This window comes from Talpa occidentalis, unplaced genomic scaffold (assembly GCF_014898055.3).
Source record: "Talpa occidentalis isolate TD23 unplaced genomic scaffold, MPIMG_talOcc4v2.1 talOcc4.6, whole genome shotgun sequence".
NCBI lineage: Eukaryota > Metazoa > Chordata > Mammalia > Eulipotyphla > Talpidae > Talpa > Talpa occidentalis.
In genome coordinates, this window is record NW_023604972.1 from 82050919 (window position 1) to 82074512 (window position 23594).

The 23594-nt window shown below is 39.8% G+C and overlaps 1 long non-coding RNA gene across 8 annotated transcripts in view; it reads right to left on the reverse strand.

Annotated features, from left to right (window-relative positions):
- LOC119261146 (uncharacterized) overlaps positions 1-23594 on the reverse strand; it is an 87861-nt gene that overhangs the window by 37776 nt on the left and 26491 nt on the right. For 5 of the 8 annotated variants that reach the window (XR_008549205.1, XR_008549201.1, XR_008549200.1 and 2 more), the window contains 5 exons: positions 17812-17884; positions 14145-14201; positions 13338-13450; positions 11939-12063; positions 11623-11827 (listed from right to left, as the gene is read on the reverse strand). This is a non-coding gene — a long non-coding RNA (uncharacterized LOC119261146). The remainder of the gene's footprint in view (positions 1-11622; positions 11828-11938; positions 12064-13337; positions 13451-14144; positions 14202-17811; positions 17885-23594) is intronic. The other 3 variants (XR_008549202.1, XR_008549203.1, XR_008549204.1) reach the window with 3 other exon arrangements.

Here is a 23594-nt window from a genome sequence, read left to right on the forward strand (position 1 = left end):
GATGGGGCATGTGAGGAGAAGACAGAGGGGACTGGCCTTGAGCAGACACGGGATGCTTCAAAACCCCCAGGAATGAATGAGGATGCTTTGAGACAAAGGCACATTGAAAATCACAGGCCAGTAGGTAGAATTTATGGACGGAAAACTGCAAAACCTGATTATTTCTACCACACTCTAATGATAATTATTATAAACATCAATTATCTATTTATTCATTGGATCCTGACTTGAGTTGAGTATTCCCATTTTATATGTGAAGAAACTAAGGCTTAAAAAGATTAATGAGGGCCTCCCTGGTGGCACAAGGGGTTAAGCACCGCACTATGAAGCAGTTCGCAGCTTCTGCAGCAGGAGTTCAATCCCTGGCCCGCCAGGGAGCAACCCACATGGCACAGCAGGCCTCTCCTGACTCGCCTGCTGCTCCCCTCAGCAGTGTATTTCAGTCAGTCTGCCTGTTCTGTTCTCCACTCTGTCTCTGGTAAATCCTCTCACCCCCCGTATCTCTGGCCTGTACCCCAGCTCTTGTATGCATAAATAAATAAATCTTTAAAAAAAATATTAATGACTTGCAGTCATTTAGTGGTGGAGCTGGAGTTCTTGTGGGCCTGATTATCATTCTGTTTTTACAATACAGATCTGTATTTGCTCTGGCCATTTAGGGTCCTCCCACCCCCCCAACCCACACCTTCCCAAGGAAGGTAAATTATGATAAATGAAGTGGAGATTGAAAGGAAAATGGAAAATTAATGAGATAAGGCTGTAGATTTCATAGCTCTGACCCTGAGAAGTCTAGAAGTTGAGGCACAATGTGTGTGGGATGGTGACATCTTCGAGAAACAGGGCCAGCCTGAGAGAGCTGCCCGAGAATGAAGGTCAAGGGTTAGTAAACACAATGGCTAAACAGCTAAGGAAGGAAACTAACAAAGCAAATCCTGCCTCCTTTCACTATGCAACTAGCAAATCCTGTTCATTGGCATTTGTCCATTTTCACAACATAGCTCTATTTTATTTATGAGAAAACTGAGGTCCTAAGATCCAGTATGCAAGACCACACTTGGGTCCAAGTTCAGATCTAAGTTTTCCAATTTCAGGTACAGCCTCTCTTCTATTGTTACCCAAGTCTCTCCTTTGCTCTCTGTCCTATAACCTTACACTGTACACACTTTCCTTTCATTTAAGACCCCCATCAGGTCGATGTCAATATAGTTTCAGAAATCAAGCAAAGAACATTAAACATTTAGAAAACTGCTAAGAACACATAACACCAATTGCTGGTGAGATTGCATAGCAACTGGACCTCATATTTTGCTGGTGGGCATGCAAAATGTAGCTACTTTGGAAAATATTTTCACAATTCCTTATAAAGTTAAACTCTTACTTAGTATTCAATCCAATAACCCCAATCCTAAGTATTTACTGAAGTGAATTAAAAAATTAACTTCATACCCCCAAAACCTGTACATTATATTAATAGAAGCCTATGCACAATTGACAAAAATCTGTACACAAGTAAAATATCTTTCAGTTTTTGAATGGATAAACAATCTGTGCTATAATCATATGATGGAATACTATTTAGCAATAAAAAGGAATGAGTTATTGATTTATCCAGCATTTGGCTAATTTTAAATACATTTCACTAAGAGGAAAAAAGCTAGACCCTACATATTATAAAATTCCATTATGTGATATTCTAGAAAAGCTAATGATAGAGGAAAAACAGAGCAGTGGTTATCAGAGGTTGAGAGAAGGACAATTGACTACAAGACTGTTAGCATCTGTTCTATACAGATTAGATGGGTGCGACATAGGAACAATTTTTCAGCTAAAGGAACCGTTTTATAGTTCTGATGGCTATGTGACTCTATGCATTTCCCAAAAACTATAGATTTGAACATCACAAAGAGGAAGTTTCAAGCATTTTTTTTTAAAAAACTCAAGATGGAGTCTCAAGATGGAATATGGACTAAGGCAAATGCCAAGGCATATCATAAATGTATAACATAATTTTACCGAAAGGAGTAGGGGGAAAGGGACTGACCTACTAACTTTGGAAAATGATGTTTTGAGTGATTGCTGTAAGTACAAAAAGAAGAGCTGCACATGAATACTGCATTCTAGTCAGTAAATTCGCTCTTGCAGAAATGTAAGTTAGCAATTCTGAACCTACTGGACACAATAATTGAACAAATAGGGTCTCCCTGGTGGTGCAAGGGATTAAGCACAGCACTGTGAAGCTGTCTGCAGCCTCTGCAGCACAAGTTTGATCCCCAGCCAGGCAGGGAGCTGCCCACATGGCGCAGCAGACCTCTCCTGACTAGCCTGCTGCTCCCCTCAGCAGTGTATTTCAATAGATCTGCCTGTTCTGTTCCCCATCTGTCTCTGGTGAGTCCTCTCACCCCCTGCATCGCTGGCCTGTACCCCAGTTCTTGTATGTATAAATAAATAAATCTTTAAAAAAAAGAATTGGGGCCTCCCTGGTGGCACAAGGGATTAAGCACAGCACTGTGAAGCTGTCTTCAGCCTCGGCAGCATGAGTTCGATCCCTGGCCGGCCAGAGAGTAACCCACATGGCGCAGCATCTCTCCTGTCTCGCCTGCTGCTCCTCTCAGCAGTGTGTTTCAGTCAGTCCACCTGTTCTGTTCCCCACTCTGTCTTAGGTGAATCCTCTCACCCCCCGCATCTCTGACCTGTACCCCAACTCTTGTATGAGTGAATATATAAATCTTTTTTTTTAAAAAAGAATTGAACAAATAAGTAAATGCATTTTAAATAATGGGAACCAGACTTTCATATCAGAGGAAAAATGTTAAGAATAAATAAGGGGGACAGATAGAATGACCTGGGGTACTATATGAATTCACCTTCATTTTAATATGTATACAGAAATAGTCATGTATGTGCACGTGTGTTGTAAACAGACATGACTTCACAGCTCCGACAACAGAGAGAACCTAGAAGTTGTAAGAGTCCAGTATCAAGAAGCACAACCGGCACCCTGATCGTGGTGTTGTAGCCCCACTCCCCAATACATGGACAAGGGCTCCACGGAGATATGGCTGGTCTTTAGGACAGGAAGAGGAAAATATAAGACTGGTCAGGAGTATCTTGTAATGCCTGAAATATAAAAAGTACTCAAAGAAAAGTTAAAAAAGGGAACAAAAAGACACAAGAGGCAATCTGAAAGGATTATAATGCAAATAATATAAAATAAATGTCCATAAATCTATAATGAGATAAATAAATGGTTGAGCAAATAAATGGGGAGAAGAAACAAATTTTACAAAAGAACTTCAAATAATGAAGTAAAAATCAAAATCAACAAGCAACTATAAACCAGAGACACACTACGTGGGTGGGGGGTGGCGGGGGACGGGAAGAGGGAGTAGGATCAAAACAAGGGGGGGTGGGAATTGTATGGGGACTATAACCAAGATGAAAATGCATACATTGTGCAAAAATGAAAAAATGTATAAAATAAAAATTTAAAAAAAATAAATTGAATGGCTTCTTTAAAAAAAAAAAGAACTTCAAATAATATATGTAGAAGTTCCTCTCCACAAGGTGTAGCTTCACCCTTCACTCCCCTCCCCTGGATGAGGGCTAGACTTTGTGTCTAGCTTCCAAAAAAAAAAGAGTATGGACAGGAAAAAGAGCAAAGGGTGGGTTCTCTAGTTAATATCCTTTGTATCATTTGATAAGTGATGTGACAAGGACACTTCACCTTTGTGGTATTCTTCCTCCAAACCCATAACCCCAGTTTAATCATGTGAAAATATCAGGTAAACACAAGTTGAAGGACATTGTACAAAATCAGTGAAAAGCAATCTTTAAACTGTAAGGTCATGAGAAACAAGAAAAGAATAGAAACTGTCACAGATTGGAGGAGACTAAGGAAACAGGATGGCTAAATGTTATGTGATGTCTTGGATTGGATTCGAGAAGAGAATGGGGGCATTCATGGAAAAATTGGTGAAATCCAATTAGTCTGTAGTTTAGCCAATAGTATCATAACAACGTTAATTTCCAAGCCTTGAAAATGTAACTTAGTTACATAAGATGTAAACATTAAGGAAAATGGGTGAAATATAGACAAGAAAACTCTGTTCAATCTTTGCAACTTTTCTGTAAATCTAAATTAAAGTTAAAAATTAATAGCTAGGAAGTCGATGTACAAAGAGAACTGGATCATACTCATGTAGAATAAGTAAATAGGGAATAACGGAAAGTGGGATGAGAGACTTGGCATTCTACAAAGATTTAACTTCTGCAGACAACAGTTGCCTAGATCATCCAGGGTCATGTGAATTTTGAACTTTGTCACAGCAAAGCAAGCATGGAATGACAGGCTTTCATCTAAACACCCCCTTCCCCAATCAAGCGAAGAAGATTAAAAATTAGAAAATCATTAAGAAGTTACAGATTCTTCCTTCTTCTCTCCAAAAAATCCTATGAAAGGAATAATAAAGCCCCTTTCCTGCCACCCATCATTCTGACCTTACAAGATTTTTAAAAAGGATTTCATGCTTGAATCTGTTATCAACCAGTTTGCATCTGTGTGGCAACAATCTAGAAGAATATTAATGATGGACACAGAAAGGAAGGACAGGAGAATTATGGAGAGGTTAACCCTGACAGTTCACCTATGTCTGAAGTTTCTATAAAGTGAGACCACATACATTACTAATATTTAAATCAGTGTTTTTTCAGGTTTTCTTGACTTCCAGGCAATATATATTAACTGACTCCTACTTTTACCAGTTTGTCTGATCTATCCAGAACAGGAAAGATGATGACAATGAAGGTTACTGTGCGAGGGATAGAATCCCAATGGCAAACCACCTACTTCACAAGTGTTCAAAGCAAAGACACCACATAGCATGGCTGTCAGCAGCCAGGGAACTGTAGGCTTTATCCCTGATGCTGGAGAATGTCGAGAGTCACTGAATAGACAATTGGCTCTGCTGAAGTTAGGCTGATAGGGAACTTGTGGCAGTGTCCCTGGAAGGAGAGCTGCATTGATTCTTGAGTGGAATACTAACTTCCAATGACCATGAGCCGCAGGAAGAAAAGTCCTAACCAAAGTTACTTGAAATAATATATATTAATATAGTTCCATCATAAATAATACATAGTTTTAATATGGCTTTAAATAATGTATAATGCTAGATTTGCATAATAAATAATACATAAATATGTAATCATCCTGTGAAGTCATATGAAATTAGTAATCATGAAGGAAACTTAACCTATTAACATGCTATGAGGAAAAGGCTCACAAGTAGCTCAGAGGGCCTTAATCATTGCTGCTATGTAATAAGTTAGCTGAGAGAAACATCAGCCTTGCACAAAGTATTTGATCTGTGTATCTCATGATTGCAGAAAAGTAGCTAGTCAGAGATTTTTCAATGTATAGTCAATAAAACGTTCCAAGGTCTGTAAAGATAAAATTATTTTTCTAAAATCTCTAATCCATCATTTATTGAAAGACTATCAAAGAGTTATTTCCTAAAAATAAGGCAATATGAAACAGCCATTAACTCTATGAAAGCCTTCCATTTTTCCAGAAATGCACTTGTGTTATTTTAATTGTCACCTAGTACCCCTATAAATTGGACACCATCATCTCCATTTTCCAGCTCAGAAAACAGAGAGTGGGAGAGGTCAAGTGATTTGTCCAAGGTCACACAGCTAGGTAGTGGCAGGGAGAGGTATGCAGCTCTCCCGAAGCTAAAGCCTATTGTTTTTCCTTTACAGTATAATACCCTGTCTGTCATTTTTAATGTAACTCTTCTCTGGGGGTTAAGATCATGGATATTTTATAATTCGGATTTTGCGAACCTTTGAAGAATTCCTCCTGCGTGCTTGACAGTAAACAGGACATCTCGCATAGTTGATGTCATTTGTCCCCCAGTCACCTTATTGGGTATTTGTATCTTTAGCTGAAATGACTTGCCAAAGGCCTCAGAAAAGCCCAGTCCCATGATGCCATGCCCCATTGCACAGCCTCTCTGGTGACAAGCAATTTCATAAATCATAAAATTATGCATAAATCAAATAAATAGAGTAAATATAAACCACTTGCATTTTTTGATTTAAGACCAGGCTGTGAACAGACCCAAGACCCCTGGCCCAGTAAAATTGGATGACTTTCTTCTTGGAAGAAAAGTTACGATCAGAGCGGAAGTGACTGTCAAGCTAGGTAGGGGCACTAAGGGCACAAATTTTCAGAGGGTTACCACTCTGAGTAACTTCAGGTAGATCAGGAGCAAAGCCTACTCACAGTACTTCACAAACACTCAAATTTTCTAGTCCCCCGCATCCACTCCTCCACAATATCTAGTTAGTTAAAAGTCCCCATTCCTCTGTTATGGCATCCTCAGAAATTGTGCTTTGAGATCAGTTCTCCTGGGAAAGACGTAACCTGCCGAAGAGGTACAAGAAGAGTTGAAACCATAAATGTCGAGCTTACCCAGGAGAGTAAATATAAACCACTTGCATCTTTCAGGCTGAATTATAGCTTATCAAGCACACATTAAACCTTTAAACCTTTTTTTTCTTAAGTTAGAATAAATCTAAGTTGACTATTCCAGCATATGTATTTGTTTTCCCTACACTGTCTATAAACCATGTCCTAGGTGAGTATTTATAAGCCTGAGCGAAAACTAGACAAACAATTCTGAGAATAAGTGACAACTATAACAGTTCATGATAAGACAGTCACAACAAAGGAAATGCTATGCATTAAGTGATTTTTCTTGCAAATCCTTTATACATATGTCAGGCTGTGTGCTGGCAGAGTGAAAGAGAATAAATCAAAAAGAATACCCATATAAGAAAAGGTTTTTAGGCAAATGCTGTCTTGTATGCATAAATCAAATAAATAGTATTCAAAAAACTCAAAGGAACAGCATAGATTTCTATGGAATTTTACACAATGAAGCTATTTAGCAATTGCACAACAATTTATATTTATGGAGCACTTTACAATTATTTGTTCATTAAATCTTATGACATTTCTGGCAAGTAGGTCCATACCATTAGTTTAGTTTTATAGCCAAGGTAACTGAAGCAGGGAATTGTTAAGGGAATTTCTCAAGATCACAAGGCCAGGTGTGGAATGACCAAGGAATTTACACCTGAACTGCTCTCACAATCTGGGGCTGTAGTTCTGGGGTGGTTTAGCAGCCTCTTAACTCTCTCTCTGATGAGGATCAGGTGGGAGGGTGGGGTATGCCTCACATCGCATCTGGGGGTGGGGAATAAAGACAATGGCTCCTGGCATCAAATCTAGAAGCACCAGTAGTTGGTGCTGGCATTGGCATTAAGGTGGAACTTGAACCACAACAGCATGCCAAGACATGTCTATATGATGCAAACACCTGCAATGGAGCCGACTTAGAGATGTTCACGATGGTAAGCCTAATGCTCTAATTTCAGCCCAGCCTCCAATTACCTAGGGCATTTCAAATATATTCCAATGCCTATCCAAATCTGTGAGGTTGGAATTCGGACAGGGTTATTACTGAGGAGCAGCCCAGATTTTTCTCACATGTAGCCAGAGTTGAGAACCACCAGTGTAAAGAGCCTTCCATGTCTACTGCACATGGTGGAGCAGGTTGTTCACTGTATATATACCTTGGTGAGGAGCGAATGAGGACCAAAATTCAGCCCACACAGTGTTTGCTAATTTGAAGGTGGCTCTTGTTTTCAAAAGAATCACCTTTTGTCTAATTCCCACAAAGGAGGCACTGGGTCATTGCTCCACTCTTGGATATGCGTTGCTCCATAGCCTACATATTTCATTTTCAGCTTATTTTTTATGCCTTTCCTTATTCATTAGAAATTATATGTAGCATCTACCACATGCTGGACACTTAGTATACTCAGGAGATACAACTATACCACAATCACAGCCCTGACCTTACAGAGTCCAGTCTGCTGGGGAAGACAAGGGATGGAACAGAGAGTTACAGGATAACAGGTATGTAGGAAGCTGGGGGCTCTCCACCACCTACACTAGGGCCTCAGGGGAACCGTGTAATGATATAAAAGGGAGGGGTGGTTTTCAAGATTGAGTGGCAGCATTTGAAGAAACCTGGAATCAGGAGGGATGGAGAATTAGTGCGGAAATGGCAGGGTCAGCCCATCCACCTGGAGCACAGGGTAAGGGAAAGATGGAGGGCGGCTTGGGAGTGTGGCAGGTTCTCCCAGTCTTCCAAGGGCTGTGTTGGTCACGTGCAAACTTCATCATTTTACTCTGCGGCTCAGTCCTACCTTCCTCCTTGCATTTGTCCATCCTTTCTCCCTCCCTCCTCTCTTCAAATGTGGTTCTTTATTAGAGCAAAATAAAGAGTCTAAAGCACTTACACCCTACTTTCTGCAATTTCTGACTCTAAGCACTGCAAAGAAAGAAAAAGCTTGGAAGCAGGCAAAGGAACAAACTAGCATGGGGACACAGATGCCACTTGCTTTACTTGGTGCCACCTGGCACCACCTCACAGTTGGCACAGATTCCTCCCTACTTACCACTCTCTTCACTTGATATGTCTGGTCCTGAAGTCACATTGAAAATCACCGTCTAAATACCTGGATTGGTGGGAGTGGGAGGGGGGAGAGGGATGGCAATGAAACAAGCCTTGTCATGAGCTCATGAAATTATTAAAGCCGGAAGATGAGCACATGGGCATTTTATTACACTAACCTCTACTTCTGATTGAAATTTTCCATTATAAAAAGGAGAAAAGCAAAAGCAAACAAGATCTTCTGCTGCCTTTGTCTTCTTTCATTTTGCTTTTCATTGCTTCTGGTAATGTTCTGTTTTCAAAAAAACTCTGGTTTGAGGTGGGAAGGTTGTGTGAAGGGGTACAACAGCAATATTTGATGGGGATATGCAAATATCACCTCAATTAAAAATAAATAAAATTTTTAAAAGAAAGCAATTAAAAATAAACAAATAAAACTAATGTAGTAAATTAAAAAATAAAAACAAAGAAACTGTACTCTGGTTTCATTTGATTTGGAGCCCACTTTTTACTCCAAAATAGTATGTCTTTATTTTAGTCACAGGATTATTTTAATGAGGCAAATTTTTCAAAGTTAAAACCATGATTCATCTCTCCCCCTTCCCAAAAGTTGAGGAGTATGTTGTAGGATACACCTATTCATTCCCTTCTTGATTCCTCAAATTCTGATAAATGACCTTCATTCCCCTCCCACTGTGGCCATGACAACTTTCAACATTCAGAGATGCTGTCAGGCCAACACTCTGACTATACATCCCCCATGAAATCAGGAGTGTTTGGCCTCTTACACTTGGAAGATGAAGACCTGCAATGGGAAATGCAGGGAAATAGACATTCAGCTTTTGAGCAACTTCAACTCATGCACCTCCAAGTCTATCCCACCCCATTTCTACACATTAGCTGCAGCATTATAAACAGCTCCTAAGTCTCTACCTTCCTGGGCATGAGATCTTACACTTCTAAAGTAGAATGAGACGTTGCACAGGACTCCAAACCATATAGACATTTCACACGATTTCATAATGTCCTAGAATCACAGTACACATATTTGCTATAAGACATGGCCTTTCTGGACAGGCACCACCTCAAACATGCATCTGCTGTGCACAGGTGTCGCGTTGTGTTCTATGATCTTGTTTACACTTGTTCCTCCCGTAGATGGAAAGAATGTGGCTGAACAGTCTTTAAACTCCCAGTGTCATGGAGAGCTGTGTGGAGATTTCTGGATCTACTAAACATAGAGCTTCCACATGATCCAGCAATTCCACTCCTAGGTATTTACCCAAAGGACACAGAAACATCAATTCCAAAGAGCACCTGCACCCCTATGTTTATAGCAGCACTGTTTACAATAGCTAAGCTTTGGAAACAACCCAAATGCCCAAAAATAGATGACTGGATCAAGAAGATGGGGTACATATATACCATGGAATATTACTCAGCATTCAAAAAAGATAAACACATGCAATTTGCAGCAACATGGATGGCGCTGGAAGGGATCATGCTCAGCGAAATAAGCCAGAAAGAAAAAGAAAAATACCGGATGGTCTCACTCATAGCAGGAATCTAGAAAACTTAAATAAGGGACCAGGAAAATAAATAACTATAAGAAAGTGAAAATCAAAATCAACAAAAAACTATGAACCAGAGACACTCTATGGGGGGTAGGGGGCGGGAGGGGAGGGATTGGGGTCAAAATAAGGGGGTTGCAATTGTATGGGGAATATAAAAATTAAATTTATTATTAAAAAAATAATAAAAATAAATAAATAAACTCCCAGTATCTATTTGACCCAGGTAGCTGACCCACACGTGTTTAAGGGAATGAGTGACCTATTCATGCTGAAACGTAAACCTACTTAATTAGAAGAAATTTATTTGAAAATAAAGAGTAAGTCTTCCAGCACGCACACATGGTTCTATTATACTCATCTTTTGATGGCTATGCTTCCCATACACAAGAACTGTGACATGGCTCTGGGTCTGTCTGTTGAGAACAGTTATTCTGCCCCAACTCTACCTCTGCCAAAGCAGTCATTTGAACGAAAAAAAGAGAAAGGAAAATCAAACTTTTCACTTACACTTTTTTCAAGATTGAACACCCAACTTATCAATGAAGGATTTCTATTATTTCGACCAGTCTTTATAGCTTTATGGCTATCAATGAAGTCTATATGACTTTTGTCTATCCAAGGACAAATTAATATCATTTCTGTGATTAATTTCCAAAGGGAAAAAGGATGGGGTTGGCTTTCTTTAAGACAGTGTGTGGGAAGAGCTTTTTCCACAAGCAGACAATGTGGAGTGAGTCTGTGCCTCCCTCTCTTTGTTATTTCTGTTCCCAGGATGCAAGGGGAGTGGATGAAGACTTGAAGCCTACCAGATAGAAGCACCCTTTGCTACTCCTAAGGGAAAACAGAAGAGAGAGTCAGCAGACTTTGCTCTGCTCTGTGCTACTGTGAAGTTACTAGATTACACAGGAATCCAGCCATAAATTTGCTTCCACTAGCATAAATCACACAAATAGGACAGAAGTGAACATGTGCTAAAGCCAAATGTGCATATTGAGATTCTTTTGTCATCTCAACCAAATCTTAACACTGTAATTTCATGGCTCTGTCCTTCATTCGAAATCTTACATTTTCTTAAAGAAACTGGAAGGGTGAGGTGTGTCCAACAGCAGCCACCAAAGATTTCCCTTCTCACATGCCCTCCCTGGCCGATGCTCAGGGCCCTCTGACCTCCTGTAGCAGAACGCAAAGTGCAGACAATGGCTCTGCCACTCCTTGATGATTCACTGAGTTCAAACGATAGCTAAGGAAACTGTGGCTTGGAGGAGTCAAATCTCCAAAGGGCAGAAGGATGGGCTGGCTTTCTCTAATACAGGGACAGTATGTGGGAAGAGCATTTTCCCACAAGAGTTGCTTGAGTATCCTACTGAGCTGACCAATATCAGGGCCTTTCGGGGGGCTCCTGCCCAGTATGTGTTCATCAAGCGTGAGGTCCCCACCCGACAGGCTGCCCTTATGAGATGCTGCTTCTCAGGCATCATGTGATCAGACGAGTCTCCTGTCTTTTCTCTGACTGTATCACTGACCTGTGGATTTCCCTCAAGGCCGGAGCCCATATCTCCTCTCCGTCACATGGCCCTTCTCTCGTTAGGTACTCAATAAATGTTGTTGACAGGCTGGCTGACTGCCTAACTGACAAGAGATGGCATCTCTCCACCAAGGGCAAGTGTCCTTCAGCGCCTTTATTTATTGCTTTATGTCACATGGTGTCATCAGCATGATATAATTTTCCTGAAATGCACATCAGGATTAATAAGAGAGTTAAAGAATTCTAAATTGTTAGAGGGTATTGGTTCTAATTAGCATCATATCATTAGTAACAGGACTTGAATAATGACTTACAGGTGTAGAAATCTTTGGAGCTAAACATGTCAATTTCATCCTGAATATTTTCTAAATGTCCCCAATTTTTATGACCTCATTTGTATGTATATTAGAGAATTTTCAACTGTGGTTACTTCCTACTCCTGTAATTGTGGGAGACAAAAATCAAGTGTAATAACCACATGTTATGCTGTTAACAGAGGATAAAAACAAACTTCTATTTGAAGTTCACCCTTCATTTCAACAAATCATCAGTAAAATGCCTGGGAATTAAAGTGCAGACATGTCTGTCCCAAGTTAAACTCATCAACATTTTTGCAAGAAAATGGGGGTGGGGTGGAGTTGAGAACATTTGATTTCCACTTGCTTCTTGGACAGCTTTTCCTTAGTAAATATTAAGTAAAAGCCTATGTGCGTGTGCGCACGCGCACACACACCACCCCAATAGAGCAAAGCCGTTTTATGAGGTTTATGAAATGGTTCTGAATTTTAAAATAGTCCATTCATTTGTCACTCCCCTTGCCTGCCATTTTTTTAAAATCTCCATCACCATCCCTCTTATAAACACTCCCCAAATGCTGTCAGATGGGTTAGCATTGCCTTGCACTTTTGTTCTTTGTTAATTTTGGATAAAGTCCTAGACTGTAGCAATATTATTGAACTCATTTCTGCTTAGGTCTCAAGTTTCCATAGCTGTTCTATTACCAAGTGGCAGTGCACCCTATAGGCACAATAAATAAATAATACAGCACTGAAGCTATAACAAATCACAAAATACATTATTAAAAAATTAAGAAATAAATATCCCCCTCTTACTTAAATAGAGATTGATTTTATAATGTGGAATGCTGAGGAGAGCTGCTCCGAGATATATTAAAGCCTGGGGACACGGAGAATACACTGTAATGGGCATTTTGCTCCCTCAGCCAGAGGAAAAAATTCCTCCAAGTGAATGGATGTATTTGTGAAGTGGAAGCTGATATTCTCTGTTTGTTCAGCAGCCAGGTATGATGCACTGCCGGCTTCGACATGTGAGGGTGGAAAGACCTGCAGGACACATCTGTCTTTCCTAAGCACAAACTGTTAGTCTAGATGAGGGTGATGAAGACAAATGCTTTCTTGGAACTAAAGTTGGAGAAGCTTCTTTCTTTTCACTTTAAATCACAATCCCAGCTTCCAAAAAGATGTTCTCAAACTAGGATTCTGCCAAGCTTCCTCCAAGGTGTTTCATTTAACAAGGAGAGGATATGGTGTAGATCTTTCCACAAGGTATATATTTCAAGAGGAGAAATTAAATAGGATCCCTTCTTCAGGCACATGAAGATTTCCAATGGAAAAGACAAAGGCTATTGGGTTCCTAGAATTTCAGTCACTCACTCTGGCTTCCCGTGAAGATTTTCTGGATCCCTCAACTTACCAAGAAGCCAACGCCTCCTAGTCCATCCTGGGATAGCAAGATATTTCTCTTTGATGTCTTGGGGTTGCACAAATCTTGCTGAATGCACTGACCTCAGCAAAGACTTCCAACACCTTTGCATGAGGAGAAAGGACAGTGACTATTGCTTCCACCCTTCTCCTCTCTGAAGTTATGTAAGTTTACTCTAGAGGCACAGAGAAAGAAGTACTTCATTTGCTTATCTGATTGCTCTCTGTAAAGGAGGCTAGAGGAGACTCAAACATCCTCCCAGAGTTGGAAGTATGCACCCATGCAGAGAGGATTTCCCATCAACGGAGTAGTTTTCAATCAGACCATTGGAAATGGTTTGCTTGCAATGAACTGATCTATTTGTGGATAAGACAGTAAATCAGTGAGCTTCTCTGGTTCCAGAGGCTCTCAGGGCGTCATTTGCCAAGTTCTTGACTTGTCTGTATGCTTTTTTTATATGACTGTGTCCTTTGTATATATCTTGCAAGTACATAAGGCAAATACAAGCAAGGATCATGGTTATGAAGTAGCTTTTGCTTTTCTTATTTTTCAAAGAGACATTTTTCTCCCCTATACCTGAAATTCTCTGGAACATGCAGACATCCAGTGTATCTCTGGGAGACATCTAGAGCTCTGAGAGACTCTGACATTTTCACTGTATGGACATTTATATCTGGCTGGTAAATGTAGAAAAGTGGAGAATGGAGGGAGGTTTATCACATGCAAAGCCTGATGTGGAATATATCACTTCTATCCATGTTCCACTGGCCAGAACTATTGATAGTTACATAATCTCACCTGGAAATGGGGCTGGAAATGTCCCTCCCAGTTAGGCATCAACATGCAGGGGGAAGACTGCAACAATAGAAAGTTAGAAGGTTGGTGAGAAATGTGTCAGCTGGCATCCCAGCGACAAGTTAAAACTCAGTGTGGGAAATGCAAACTATTCGACATCCCACAGCAGATCTGAAGTTCTTACAAAGATCGTGGTGATTACTTAGCAATTTAACTTCTCAAGATGACCTCTGCCTTTGGATTCCCACTTCTGTATCTGCTGTCTCCGTACTGCAGTGCCCAGTGCAAATGCAAAAGTCACCCCTCCTTAGTTTTGAATGGCTGCACACACATGTATGCACATCAGCATGTACATTTGCACATACAAAGTGCATGAGAATTAGGGTAGGTCCTACTAAAACTTTGTAGATTATGGGGATTTATGGATTATGGTGCAATTCACATACAAACAACTTCCCATCCAAATTAGTTTTGACAGAATTTCTCATGGTTTGTGTCAGTCCCAAGAAACATCCAACTCTTTGATGCCTCTCTGGTTCACTGATCTATCATCTTCTTTCCTCCTCTCCCTATTCTAGGAGTAAAATCCTGAATTCCTCTGTTTACTTCTTGCAGAGCACATTGTCTTTCAGTTTGCTTGAGCCCCCTACCAGCAACCCCTAGTAGTTAATCAAAGTGCTTCCCTGAGAGGTACTGGGAAGAGAACACTTTTTACCTGGTTGCATTAGTAAATTCTCAGGAAGTATGTCTTTTTGCCCTGTTTTTGCCCTGTTAGAGTACTGTTGTAATTATTCATTCATCTACTCAAGAACAGTAGGGTGTCCTGAGTAGGGTGTGCTAAGCACAGTAGGGTATGCTAAATATAAGAATAGAGTAGTGAGGGCCTCCCTGGTGGCAAAAGGGGTTGAGCACAGGACTGTGAAGCTGTCTGCAGCCTCTGCAGCATAAGTTTTATCCCCAGTTGGCCAGGGAGCTACCCCCTGGCACAGCAGACTCACCTGCTGCTCCCCTCAGCAGTGTATTTGAGTAGATCTGCCTGTTCTGTTCCCCACTCTGTCTCTGGTGAATACTCTAGGCCCCTGCACCTCTGGCCTGTACCCCAGTTCTTGTATGCATAAATAAATAAATCTTAAAAAAAGAATACAGTAGTAAACAAAACCAATGCAGAACTTGTGTTCATGGAGCTTACACTTAAGCAGGAGAGACAATTAAAAATAAATGAACTGACTTACAATCATAATTTGTCATCAGAGTTATGATAGAACAAATAAAGAGCTGAGATAAAAAACAGAAAATGGAGCTAATATTCCATGTAGGATACTCAAGAAATTCTGCCCAAAGGAAAGAAGTATCAATAAAAACAAGATTTTTAAGATGAGAGGGAGTTAACCACACAGGGAAGACACTTGATGCAAAAGGAAGAGCAGAGACCTTAGGGGAGAACAAAACTTGGCTTCATAGATAGACTTATAAACATGGCTGAGCCCCCCTGTCTCTTCACCAAGACTCTCCTTCCAGAGTGTCAATTTGTGACTGGGTAGTGGCTGCCCAAGCAGGGCAGGTCATGCGGCATAGTTGTGACCATAGAATAAAATGGGTTAGACTCATCTGCATCCTCAACCCCCAAATTTTTTTCTTCCTCCCTTTGCTGGCTGGATGTCAATGCACAAGGAGATCTTAAAGTTATATTATGAAAACAATGGTGTTTCCATTGGTCCAGGTTCCTAAATGACTGTATGGAGCACCGCTGCCAATTGAGTGTATTATGAGTGGATTGGTTACTTATTATAATTGTAACAAATTACCCCCAAATTCAGACAAGCAACACACATTTATATCTCACAGTCCCTGTGAGTCAGTAATATGGACACAACATAGCTAGAGCCTCTGCTTTAGAGTCTCTCAATAGGACTTAAATTAAGGGTTTGTGTGAGGTCATTGTCTCATCTAAAGTCTCCACTAGGGAAGAATTTGCTTCCAAACTCACCTCTGTGGTTGTTGACAAGATTGATTCAATTCAATGGCTGCAGGATTTTGGACCTCACTTCCTTGTTGGGGGTGGGTCAGGAGGTTCCTTTAGTTTTCTTGTTTTGTTTTGTGTTTTTTTTTTTTTGTCACGTGGGCCCTTCTAGCTTGCTTCATTAAAGCAAGTGCACACAAAGAGCCAGAGAGAAAGTGGTAGGAAGACAGAAGTCACTATCTTTTGCAGTCTAACCATGTAAGTGACACCTGTCACTTATACCATATTCTATTTGATAGAGTGAGTTACTAGAGATTTCACTAGGACATTACACCAGAAGGCAGGGATTTGGAGGAGCCATTCAGAAGCTGTCTACCACTATCAGTAATGTATAAACTTCTGTTGTGCTAAGCCACTGAGATTCCAGGTTTTATCTGTTATGGCAGTTGACATTATCATAAGTAACAAGAGGAGAGCAGCAACAGATGGTTCTAGTAAAGTGAGGTTAGAGCGAGCCAGGTCATGCAACACCTATAAACTCTGATAAGAAACTGACTTTAAAAATTTTTTTCATTAAATACCATTGTTTGACATCCTTGTTAATATCTTGGCAGTACAGGGTTTCTCCCCTCAGGCATGATCGCCATAGTTCTCCCACCACCAAAGCACCCATAGTCTGCTGCACCATAGTCTGCTGTGCTCTCCCTACCCCTTTCCTCTTTTCTCCTCCTCTCTCCCTCTGTCTCTGGATGCCTCAGATCTATGGCCAACTTTCAAGAGTTGGTTTTAATGTTTGTCTTTGTCTGACCCTTTGAAGAAATTGACTTTTTTTCTAAGTGCAATGGGAGAGCATTGGATTTAAGCATGAGAAAGAAGGGATCTATTTTTTTTTCTATCTTACTATTGTTTATAAATACACTGGGAGCAAACAAGAGTTGGAGCAGAGAGTACTATCAAGAGGCTGTTGTCATCTGATGCAGTGCTAGGTAATAAAGAAAAGGGTACATGAAGGTTAATTCTGTGGGTCAACTTGACTGGGCCACCATGCCTAGTTATGTGCTCAGACACAGCTCTGGATGTTTATGTGAGGGTGTTGGGAATGAGATGAACATTTAAATCGGTGGGAATTCAGTAAAACAGACAGCAAGGATACTGTGGGTGGGTCTCATCCAATCAGCTGAAGGTCTACACAGAACAAAGAGACACACTTCCCCAAGCAATAGTGAATTCTGCAGCAGATGGCCTTTGGACTTGAACTGCAACATTGGCTCTCTCCTCTGTCTCCTGTCTGCCAGCCCACCCTGCAGAGTTTGGACTTGCCAGTCTCCATAACTGTGTGAGCCAATTCCTTAACATAAATCTCTCTCTACACATAGATACACATAAACGTATATAAGTACATATATACACAATAGGATGTGTGTGTACACACACACACACACACACACACACACACACCCTATTGGTTCTGTTTCTCTGGAGAATCCTAATATAAGGGGTTTATCCACCCAATACAGAGAGGTAGCAGCACCTGGGGTAGCCAATTCTGCTATTTTTTAAAAATCTATTCTGTGTTCTGGCCACTCTGTTACACATTTTACCTACACACCACCTCACTCAATCATTCAATAAATATCGATTTTTACACCCATTTTACAAATGAGGAAATCAAGACTCAGAAAGTTAAGTGAATTATCCAAGGCCACATACCTAGTAAGTGGCAGAACTGTGTGATCAATTTGTCAGGAGTCCTTTTTTTTCCAAATGATTGAATGGAAAATAGCTGCAGTAACAAAAAAAATCAAGTGTTAGTGCTTCAAATCTGAAATTCCATTTTGCTGATGGTCAAAGCAAATTCATTAAATCCAGTACATTTTCCTTATGTATTTAAATAACATTTGCAATCTGTGAGGGGCCCTTCTTTCTGCTAACGCATGGCAATTATATCTTAACACTGCAACTGCAAATCTGGTTTTTAGCTTTCCCATTTGTTTCCATGCGCATACTTTTACAGCCAATTGTTAACGGATTAACAACTTTGGGTGGAATCCATCAGTCTGCCTTCATGATTGGGAGAGTCTGTTGACAAGGACTGAGCACAGAGGGGCTGGCTCTAACTTGAGTGGGCCAAATGGTGCATTAGGCCTCTCAGTAAACATTATTGTTCCTCTGCTATGTTCCAGACTCTGTGCTAAACATTCTGGACTCTACCTCATCCACAGCAAGGAGACTTTCTTAATCTTCTGAGATCCCAGAATGAAAAAAAAAGTTCCATCAAGAGATAAACAGGGCCTCCCCAGTGGCTCAGCGGTTGAGCGCTGGGTTGCGAAGCTGCCCGCAGCCTCTGCAGCGCCGGTTCGATCCCCGGCTGCTCCAGGCCACTGGAGGAGGGTCCCACATGGCGCGCAGACCTCTCCTGCTGCCTGCTGCTCCCCTCAGCAGTGTACTTCAATCCTTCTGCCTGCTCTGCTCCCGGCTCTGGCTCTGGTGAATTCTTTCACCCTCCCTCGCTTCTGACTGTACCCAGTGCTTGTATAAATAAATAAATAAATCTAAAAAAAAAAAAAGAGATAAACACATCTACATAGGAAAATATTTAGCTCAAAAATACAACCAAGCTGATATGTCCCTAATTTTTTAATATACTTATCTACCTATTATCTATGTATCATCTATTTTTATCCATCTATCATATTATCCATTGATCTATCCACCCATGTCTCAACAGTTTCTAAGCAATAATTTTCAATAACAGTACTTGAAAATAATCAAAAAAATGTTAACATCTAAAACCCATTCTCTCTTTTTTTTGGGGGGGGGTTATTTTTTATTTTTATAATTAATTAATTATTAACTGGGGTATTCCCACCACAGTGCTCACACCATCAACTTACCCATGTTCAACTACCATAAGCCATTGTGCTTCCTTCCCCCTTTATTCTCTCCCCAACCCTTCCTCCTCTTGGTGTTTCAGTGCTGTAGTGGGCTATCAAAGGTTACTTTTTCAACTTGTCTTTATCTGACTATTAATTTAGCTACTTTATATTCCACACATTCGTGACACCATCCAGTTTTTACCTTTCTCCTTCTGACATATTACACTTAGCATTATTCTTTCAAGTACCATCCATATTACCACCCATGGCATGAATTTATCTTTTTTGATCCCTGAGTAGTATTCCACTGTGTATATATACACCAAATCTTGATCCACTCATCTGTTCTGGGGCACTTGGGTTGTTTCCAAAGTTTAGCTTTAATAAGTAGTGCTGCAATACACATGTGAGTGGAAATTTGCTTTTGAAGTAGTGTTTCTGAATTTTTTGCATAGATGCCCAGGAGTGGAGTTATGGGACTGAATGGCAGATCCATGTTTAATGTTCTGAGACACCTCCATACTGCTTTTCATAGTGGTTGGACCAGTCTGCATTTTTTTTTTTTAATTGCTTACCATTGTTTATTGAATCAAATTAACAATTTCCAGCTTATAGGCAACACAATACCTTTTCCAGTCTTCTCCACCATATAGGTAATTCAGTCTGCTTTTCCTATTTCTTTTTTTTTCTTTTTTTTTTTATTGTTATATTCCCATACAATTGCAGCCCCCCCATTCTGACCCCAATCCCTCCCCTCCCGCCCCCGCCCCCTAAAAGTGTCTCTGGTTCATAGTTTTTTGTTGATTTTGATTTTCACTTTCTTATAGTTATTCATTTTCCTGGTCCCTTATTTAAGTTTTCTAGATTCCTGCTATGAGTGAGACCATCCGGTATTTTTCTTTTTCTTTTTGGCTTATTTCGCTGAGCATGATCCCTTCCAGCGCCATCCATGTTGCTGCAAATTGCATGTGTTTATCTTTTTTGAATGCTGAGTAATATTCCATGGTATATATGTACCACATCTTCTTGATCCAGTCATCTATTTTTGGGCATTTGGGTTGTTTCCAAAGCTTAGCTATTGTAAACAGTGCTGCTATAAACATAGGGGTGCAGGTGTTCTTTGGAATTGATGTTTCTGTGTCCTTTGGGTAAATACCTAGGAGTGGAATTGCTGGATCATATGGAAGCTCTATGTTTAGTAGGTCCAGAAATCTCCACACAGCTCTCCACAGTGGTTGGACCAGTTTGCACTCCCACCAACAGTGCAGAAGAGTTCCTTTTTCTCCACACCCTCGCCAGCATTTGTTGTTGCTAGTTTTTTTAATATGTGCCATTCTCACTGGTGTAAGATGGTATCTCATGGTAGTTTTGATTTGCATTTCCCTGATGGCAAGTGATGTTGAACATTTTTTCATATGCCTGTTGGCCATTTGCATTTCCTCTTCAGAGAAGTTTCTTTTTAGCTCTTCTGCCCATTTTTTGACTGGATTATTTTCTTTGTTGTTGCTGAGTCTCATCAGCTCTTTGCAGATTTTTGTGATCAGTCCTTTATCATTAGTGTTGGGTGCAAAAATGTTCTCCCAGTTGGTGGGGTTTCTCTTTGTTTTTGTTATTGTCTCTTTTGCTGTGCAGAAGCTCTTTAATTTGATGTAGTCCCAGCTGTTTATCTTTGCCTTCACTATCACTGCTTTGGGTGATGTGTCTGTAAAGATGTCTTTGATGTGCAGATCACGTAGTGTTTCGCCTATATTTCCTTCTATATATTTTATGGTTTCAGGTCTTATGTCTAGTTCTTTAATCCATTTTGATCAGTCTGCATTCTTACTGGCAGGGAAGGATTCCCTTTTCTTCACATCCTCACCTGCACTTGTTTCTGGTTGTGTTAATATGTGCCATACTTGCAGGTTGTGAGATGGTATCTCACTGTGGTCTTGATTTGTATTTCTCTAATAATAAGTGATCATGAACATTTTTTCACGTGCCTGCTGACCGTTTTAATGTCTTCTTTGGAGAGAGGTGTCTGTTTAATTCCTTTGCCCATTTTTTGATGGGTTATTTGTTTTGTTTTTGTAGAGTTTTATGAGTTCTTTATATATCTTTGATATCAGTCCTTTGTCAGATGTATGATATCCAAGTAAATACTTTCTACCATTCAGTAGGGTGTCTTTTTATTTTAGTTATGGTTTTTTTTTTTACTGTACACAATCTTTTTAGTTTGATGTCATCCCAGCTGTTTTATGCACTCTTTTTCTAAAACCCATTTTCCATCAAACTACTCCATTGAACGACAGCCACCAGCAAGTTACACAAAAGCTGCAATCATCTGAAAAGAGAGGATTGCTAGGGCCTAGGACTAAGCCATTATCCCCATCCATACATCTGTCCTCCAGCTTGTACAGGACAATAACTCAGAAAAACATTCACACTTAGCTTTGTCCCAAGTGGGAAGGATACACAAAAAAAGTCAGAGTATATAAACACACCAGGTTTCCATAATTATAGTTCACTTGAATTTTAAAAAGCAGGATGTATTAAAAGAAGGAAATGAAGACAGTATACAGAAATGCAAAGTTAAAACCCCCCTTGAGCCTGTTATACCTCCTCTGTTCCACAGCAAGTCTCTGTCATCACAAACAAGATGGCATGAAAAAGTTAATTAAGTACCAATAGCTGCTGAGAAGGCAACAAATAGATCTAACTCCAGTTGCAGATGATGAGTGAGGTTGGAAGGTGCAGAAAAAATCGAGGGCAGCAGTATGCACACTGGGTTACAGGAGGAACTACAACGGAATGAACTTTTGAGTGATCTAGAAGCGAGAGATGAAACTTTGCTTTCTGTCCATAAAATCCCTCACCCTGTAACCATCGCTAGAATTTTGTAGGATGAAGCATTCACAGACAGCGGCATTTTGGAGGAGGCATTTTGCCCAAGGCATCAGCAGAACACATTTGTCATCTGAAGGCAACACATGGAGAACTGTACCTCCAGCTTTTCAGTACTGCACAGAATTGTACTGTCACCAACAGGAACAGAAAAAGCTAGAAAGAGAAATGCAAATGATGAAGTCTGAATAGTTCAAAAGGAATGGTCCCTAAATCATGAAGACTGTATTTCTAGAAACAAAGACATAAAAACTTAATATCTGTCTGAGATATCTGGGACAAAATATCCACTTTAGGACAGGAAAAATGCCCTTTCAGGTGGGAACCAGTGAGGACCAACATTGGGCAATGTGGATCAGCACGTAAGAGTGGACTCAAGGGCAATAAAGAGCCAAGAAGGAAGAATCCTGCTTCATCTTTGCTAAGGGCATTTGTGGGGCCGGAGGCACACACATCTCAGGAAGAAAGTTGTTTTGTTTAAATCTTGCAGGGTGAGCAGGAGTTCACCAAGTTGATGGTAGAAGGAGGAAACATTCTAAGCAAAATGTAAAAGCACAGAAATAAAGAACAGTATGTTCCATTCACTAATGGCTATTGAAGGACAATAATAATAATTACACGAACTGAATACTTCTGAAATGCATTATCTCATTTAATCCTTCCAACATACCTATGAGATTATCCTAATTTCCATGTTACAAACAAATGCATAGTACATGAGGTTAAATAAAATATCTTATTAAAATCAATTTTTCCTTTTTTTAAGATTAACGTGAATATTAAGACAAGTTTAACTCACATACATGGCTCACAATATATTTTTATTGGTCTATGATACTCTGGACTTTTAAGTTAGATGATTGAAAATTCCTTCTTTTTTTTGTTCAATACTGAAACTGTAAGTATAAACAAGTACTTGCTACCATGAAATTCTTTATAACACAACCACCAAATATATCTCCAATACTGTTCCTTCTTTTAGGCTCCAGTCCCTGATGAAGGAAAATATTCAAAGGGACAGACATCTATTTTAAAACTGGTAAGGTGTCCTTAAAGTTGTTAGAAATCTTCTGTCTCTACCAATAAAGGTATCAATTTATCTTTGGAAAATACTTTTTAAAAAAGAAATAATTGAAAAGGAACTTTTTTAGACCCAAAGGTAATGCTAATGTGCACATTTTTAAAGAAGATAGTCACCTATTACCTTAGACGTAAGCACCTCAAACTGACATGTTTCATTTTTTATTTAGAAATCCAAACTGACATAGTTTACAGAGGATTGTGCCCCTGAAAAAGGTGGATGGTTGGTTATACAGCAAAACATAATCAATTTAACAGTCACTCTTTATGTAAAATCTTAATGCGAAATATCTTATGAAGCAAGTATCCAAAAAATAAACTGTAATCTGTATATGGTGGCCACCTCTTATATTGACTCTCCTTTTACAAAAATTTTATCTTATAACGTTGTGATGATATTGTAGGAAATATTAGCATTAACTTATGTCCTCTTTAATACTTGTCACTCTGTTAGTTCTGGGTTTGCCATTGCTTCATCAAGTATGCAAGTTGACCAACCTCTAAAAATGCAGGTAACCTCTTTCCAATGTTACCATTTGATTTAGTTTTCTTATTTATTTGAGCCATGAATGTCTGTGATAAAAGCAACCATAGAAAGAACATGTTTTTTCTTTACTTTCTTCCACATGAATCAAACTGAGGGAAACTAATGCT